The following is a 6,519-nucleotide window of genomic DNA, read 5'->3' as shown; positions in this document are numbered from 1 at the left end:
TATATATATGTATGTATATATATATATGCATGTATGTATGTATGTATGTATATATATTCCTTTAATAGAGGACTTCAGTAAGAGAATTAAAACCCACCTTGAATGAGTTGAGTCATAACTTAACTGAAGTAGCCTCATCATAAAGCTTTACTTATAATGAGTTTACACCCACAGGAGTGGATTAGTTTTGAGAATGTTTTCCTCAGGTACATACAACTAATAATCACAATGGACCACAATGATTGCTTTTAGTACATGTGAGTAAATGCATCTGTAGGAAATTGAATCATTGGCCTGATTTCTATGTGTAGTTGTAATGTTATAGGTGTTGGAAATCACCCCCTAAGAGAAGGTATACACTTAAATTCCTACCAAAAATATATGTTTGACTGTTTGCCACTTCTTTGACAGTGCTACATATTAATAAACACTAATTTAAAAATCATTTTACTTATATAACAGATGAAAAGTATATCCAATTGGAATTTTTATTTTCATGTACTTAACTATGAATGAACTTAAGTATCTTTTCATATATTTAATTATTTTGATAAAGAGAACTGTCTATTATAAAATTGGTTCTTTGGCCCATTATTTATTTGTGTTGTCCCCTTTTAATATCAAGGAATTGTGGAATTACTTTTTTGTAAATATATTTTACCTATTTGGCACCAGTTTTACTTTTAACTATGCTATTTTTTGAGGTGTATAAATGTGGTTATAGACATAAAACAATTTGACAGGTATCTGATATACAGCTAGTAATAAATAAATATCCACTTTCTGTTTCTTTATTTTCTTCCCTGAAATAAGAATATTGGACAGCAAGAATATAGATGACAAAAGTCCTATTGAAATGCTTTAGGATCACTTAAGAGCTTCCTGAACCCATTTTTTAATAATCCTGGTGCTTAAGCTATACAACTGAAATTTAAAAGAATGTTCTGATTTAGAACAAATGTTCTTTCTCTCATTTTCTTCAAATATAATCTCAGTGTCTCCTTGTGTCTTAGGAAATATTCATGAGAGAGAGCAATAATGAATAAGAGGAAGAACTTAACTGTGGACAACATAGTATGGTAAAAAAGTACAAAGTTGAATGAGAGGTTGATTTTAGAACTGGAAACAATCAGAAGGATATAAGAGGTAAAGGACGAGGAAAAAATAATTAAAATTATTCCAGGCAATAGTTGCAAATATGAGCATGCTGGACCAGGCTGACTGGCTTGTTGACTGGTTGTTCATTGAATGATATTTCTCTTATCATCACTGAAAATTGTTCAACAAGCTAAAATCTTTAGTTTATTGTCTGTATCTCTGCATTTATGCATATGTGTGTAGGTTTTTTTATTGTCTTTTTAAATAGACAAATAGGTCACACAAAACTTAAGTTAAAAAACATAAAAGGTTCCAATATACCCCACTCCCCACCCCACCCTGCTCTTCCCACATCAACATCCCATTACATCAGTAAGGCACATTCATTGCATTTGGTGAATACACCCTGGAGCACTGCCACACCTCATGGATCATATTTTACATTGTAGTTCACACTCTCCTCCAGTTCATCCAGTGGGTTATGGCAGTATAAAAACTACAAATCCAAATCCCTAAAATGCCCCATATCACATCTCTTCCTCCATCTCTGCCCTCAGCAACTCCCGTGACCACCATCTCCACATCAGTGATACAATGTCTTCCATTGCTAGAGTCACAACAGTTCTATAGTAGAAACCAGCAAGTCCACTCCAATCCATATTATATTCCTCCATCTTGTGGACCCTGGCATTGCGATCTCCACTTCACCTCTGAATCAAGAGGGGGCTTAGATCCCATATGGCTGATGAATGTGATTCTCCTGCTTGCAATTGTAGATACTCTTGGTTCCCTGATGTGTTTGACAATTCTCACCTCCCTGTCAGCTGACCTGGGTATGTCCAATGTACTGGAGAGTAGACGTTGCAACATTGCTGAGGCTCAGGGCCTAGGAGGCACATGGACAGTCCAGAGATTTGAGTCTCCAGAGCATACACAAACCCCAGCACCAATCACAGTTTCAGTAAAAGTAACAGAAGAGGCATATGTAGAGAGTTCACATCTAAGTCCAACTCCCTCACATTCAGTAGCACAAATTCCAAAGTAGGGCCCATTGACAAGGCAGTGAACTCCACAGCCATCTGCCATGACCAAAGAACCTGTGTGTCTCTGTAGCCCTCAGGAGCACCAGTACCTGGGGTTGTATCTACTTTGACTGTCTCTGGGATCCTGCTGAGATGTGCATTTGTGTGATCCCTCTGATGACCTCCTGACTTATTTTGAAGTCTCTTAGCCATATAAACTCATTTGTCTTTACCATTTCCAACTTTTATTCAAGGTATTTTTCTAGTTGCATCACCAGCTGCTGATGGTAGTAATCCCTCAGTGCCAGGGTGTCTCATCCCTGGGAGTCATGTCCTATGCTGGGGGTAAGGTGATGCACTTACATGCTGAGTTTGACTTAGAGAGTGACCATATTTCAGCAACATGGAGGCTCTCAGGAGATAACTCTTAGGCACCCTGCAGCTCTAGGCCTAGTTGAAATTTCAGGCACACAGACTCATACACAGAGTCCTCAGTATAAAGAGCCCATCATTGTATCATCCTTCTTCACTGGTCTTTGCACTTGTACTTGGGTGATTGTTGCTGCTCCATTGGGGAGTGTAACACAGTTTCCCAGAATGGGAACTCAGCACTCCCTCAGTTGTCATGTGAAACTCTACTGACTATGTCAGTACCCAATGAATATCCAAACATATCTATGTATCATATATGCATACCCCAGAGAAGTCTCTCCCATGCATGCCTCTCCCATCAATGGCACACAACATCAGTTCTCCTCTCCTGCCATAGTTGAACCCCTTTGTGTCCCAAAACTTCTTCAAAAATGAAGTCTAATATATTGCCAAAATCAAATAATAGGAAAATAAAATAGTAATGATAGGTTTACATATTAGAAATACAACACATAATAATTTAGAAAAACTAAAATAAATAATAAATAGGGGTATTAAATGAAAAATATTATAAAACTTTGTTTTTGATGTTTTGCCTTTCATCACAGTAATAGGTGTTGCCCTACATGGCAAGGTAATCTCTTCCATTCCTTCCTCAGTGTCTACATCCTTTTTTTTTTTTTAATTTTGTCTTCTAAAAAGTTTTAGATCACAGTAAAGTCACATATACAATCAAGAGTACTCCAATATACCCAACAGCAAACCCTTTTCCCACTTCCCCAGCAATGATCTTTTTACATGTGGATGTTATATTTGCTAGAGCTGATGTGCAGTTATTGAAACATAGCTACCAACTATGGTTCCATCATGGTTTACATAATGGTTTAAATTTTAGACTGTACACTTTCCTAAATTTTTAGTTACAAAAAAGGAAAAAAATACTTAAAATCATTCCAGGCAATAGCTGCAAATATGAGTATGCTGGACCAGGCTGACTGTCTTGTCTGTTTGTTCATTGAATGATTTTTCTCTTATCATCACCAAAAATTGTTTGACAAGCTAAAATCTTAAGTTTATTGCCTATATCTCTGCATTTATATGTATGTGTGTGTGTAGGTTTTATTATGGAAGATGCTCTCAAATGTTTAGATAATCCTTATGGAGTGCTGAGAATTTAACTAGAAGACTTTTTTTTCTTCTCCTCTTCCTCTCCCCCCAGTTGTCTGTTCTCTGTGTCTATTTTGCTGCATGTTCTTCTTTGTCCGTTTCTGTTGTTGTCAGCAGCACTGGAATCTGTGTTTCTTTTTGTTGCATCATCTTGTTGTGTGAGCTCTCTGTGTGTGTGGTGCCATTCCTGGGCAGGCTGTACTTTCTTCTACACTGGGCAGCTCTCCTTACGGGGCACACTTCTTGCGCATGGGGCTCCCCTATGTGGGGACACACCTGCATGGCACCGTACTCCTTGCCCACATCAGCACTGCACGTGGGCCAGCTCCACACGGGCCAAGGAGGCCCAGGGTTTGAACTGTGGACCTCCCATGTGGTAGACAGATGAGCCAACCACTGGGCTAAGGCTGCTTCCTAACTAGAAGACTTTTAATGAATGGATGACCAAGTTCAGGAAATGTGAAAGCTCATTCAAGTAAATTAGGGATAGGTTTTCTCTATTTTTATAATACACCTAATATTGATAGTCCTTGCTGAAAACTTAATAAAGGCATTCAGATCAGGAAATTATCTATTCCTGCCAAGTCCAAAACAATGTTTAAGTCTGAAGAAATATTTACTTTTTCATTATTTCCCTATTGCACTTTCCTATGCAATTATGTGTTTACTTCATTCAGAAAAAAAATCAATAGAGAAAAGTAACTGTTTTATCCATTGATAAAGGGAGGTTCCAGGAACAAGCATATATTCAAGCTCCAAAACGTATTTATTGTATAAAATTATTTATTTTCTCCTTGCAGATGAACTCTTTCTAAACCATGCTTTCCTCAAGTTGACTTAAACAGTGCAGCAAAATAAGAGTGTAACAGAATTAATACTGTTAGGATTGACAAAGAATCCAACGATGCAGAAAATGGTGTTTGTAATTTTCTTAATTTTCTACACAGGAACCATGATGGGGAATTTGCTCATGATTGTGACTATCAAGTTCAGCCAAAGCCTTGGAAACCCCATGTACTTCTTCCTATTTTTCTTGTCCTTTGCTGATATTCAAATTTCAACTTCCACAGCCCCTCAACTAATTGTGGATGCTCTCTCTAAAAAGAAAAATCATATCCTACAATGAGTGTATGACTCAAGTCTTTACACTACATTTATTTGGCTGCATGGAGATCTTCATTCTCATCTTCATGACAGATATGAAGAAGAGATGTAGATTGATATGTAGCCATCTGTCAGCCCTTATGTTACCCAATCATCATGAGGCTGCAGGTCTGCCTCATCTTGATTATTCTTGCCTGGATAGGGTCTTCCATGCATTTTACAGCTCAGATTGTCCTGGCTTTGAGATTATCTTTTTGTGGACCCAATTTGATTGACCATTACTGCTGTGATTTACAGCCTTTGTTGAAACTTGTCTGCATAAACATTTATGTGATCAACTTACTGTTGGTGTTCAATGGTGGGGGTTTTTGATCAGGCAGTTTCATCCTTCTGATAACCTTATACGTTGCTATCTCTCATTCTCTGAGAAACCACAGTGCAGAAGGGAGGAAAAAAGCCCTCTCAACATCTACATCCCACATCGTCATAGTTATCTTTTGGTCCATGTGCATTCATGTACACATGTCCCCCAACCACTTTCTCTGTGGACAAGATGGTAGAAGTATTTTATACTATAGGAATACACTGTCTCAATCCACTCATCTACACACTAAGGAATGCAGAAGTGAAAAATGCCATGAAAAAGTTAGAAAGTATTAAAATTACCTTGCAGTCAAAGGATGACCAGAGGATCTTATTGCTTTCTGAGGAATGATTTGACTAACTCAGTACATACATCAAATATGATAGTATCTGATTATGTGGAAGGACATGCAATGTATATGAAGGTGAGAATTGCTATTTTTTAGAAGATTTATTTATTTATTTATTTATTCCCCCCTTGCTGTTTGCTTGCTGTCTGCTCTCTGTGTCCATTTGCTGTGCATTTTTCTGTGTCTGCTTGTCTCCCTTTGTTGCATCATCTTGCTGCATCAGCTCTCCATGGGTGTGGTCCATCAGCTCTCCATAGGTGCAGGTGTTAGCTCTCTTCAGGCACAGGCCAGCTTGCATTCATAAGGAGGCCTTAGGACACAAACCCAGGGCCTTCCATATGGTAGACAGAAGCCCAATTGATTGAACCACATCCACTTCCTGAGAATTGCAATTTTTTTTTAATAATTTGCAGAGAAGTTGAATGTCCAGGCACCATTTCTGTACAGGATAAAATTACATGTTAGATTAATTCAGATAATTATGGACCAATAATATTTCCTCTCTACAGGATCCTCAGCCTCTCTAGTCATACCATCATTAATGTATAAGCCTGACTCCCCATATGTACTCTAATATAGAATGCACCTGATTCACTTACTTTTTTCTATGTTTTGAACTGCCCCTGGAAGATTTCCTGATATCAGTCTGACTTGTTCTATAACTGAAAGCTCCTTTTAGGCATTGCTGTCTGTTAACTCTATATCCCAATTCTGAATCTGCACTCTAGATTATTAAGTGAAAAGATATTTACTCAATAACTTTTCCAACTTCTAAGCATTCATAAAATATTAAATAAATACGTAATTCATCTTTAACACATTCCCACATAGTTATGCAGCTTCCTATTGTATGCATCCAGGGCAAGGAATCTCAGTCTACCAAGACCATCCACTCCACTTTATCACTAGTTTGTCTTTTAAAAGTTCCCTAGTTTTTAATCAGAGGCTTTTAAAATTGTACTTACATTATAAACTATATTTTTCTCATTGTCTGCTTGTGTTATGATAACTGAAGGATTAGTTGTATGATATTACCTATATAC

General features: G+C 37.4%; 1 pseudogene; it reads left to right on the top strand.

Annotated features, from left to right (window-relative positions):
• The first annotated feature begins 238 nt into the window (after positions 1 to 238).
• On the top strand, positions 239 to 5,478 carry LOC105747655 (olfactory receptor 4C11-like; annotated as a pseudogene).
• Positions 5,479 to 6,519: the final 1,041 nt, after the last annotated feature.

Source organism: Dasypus novemcinctus, chromosome 24 (genome assembly GCF_030445035.2).
Source record: "Dasypus novemcinctus isolate mDasNov1 chromosome 24, mDasNov1.1.hap2, whole genome shotgun sequence".
Taxonomy (NCBI): Eukaryota; Metazoa; Chordata; class Mammalia; order Cingulata; family Dasypodidae; genus Dasypus; species Dasypus novemcinctus.
This window is presented reverse-complemented; position numbering and strand designations above follow the sequence as displayed.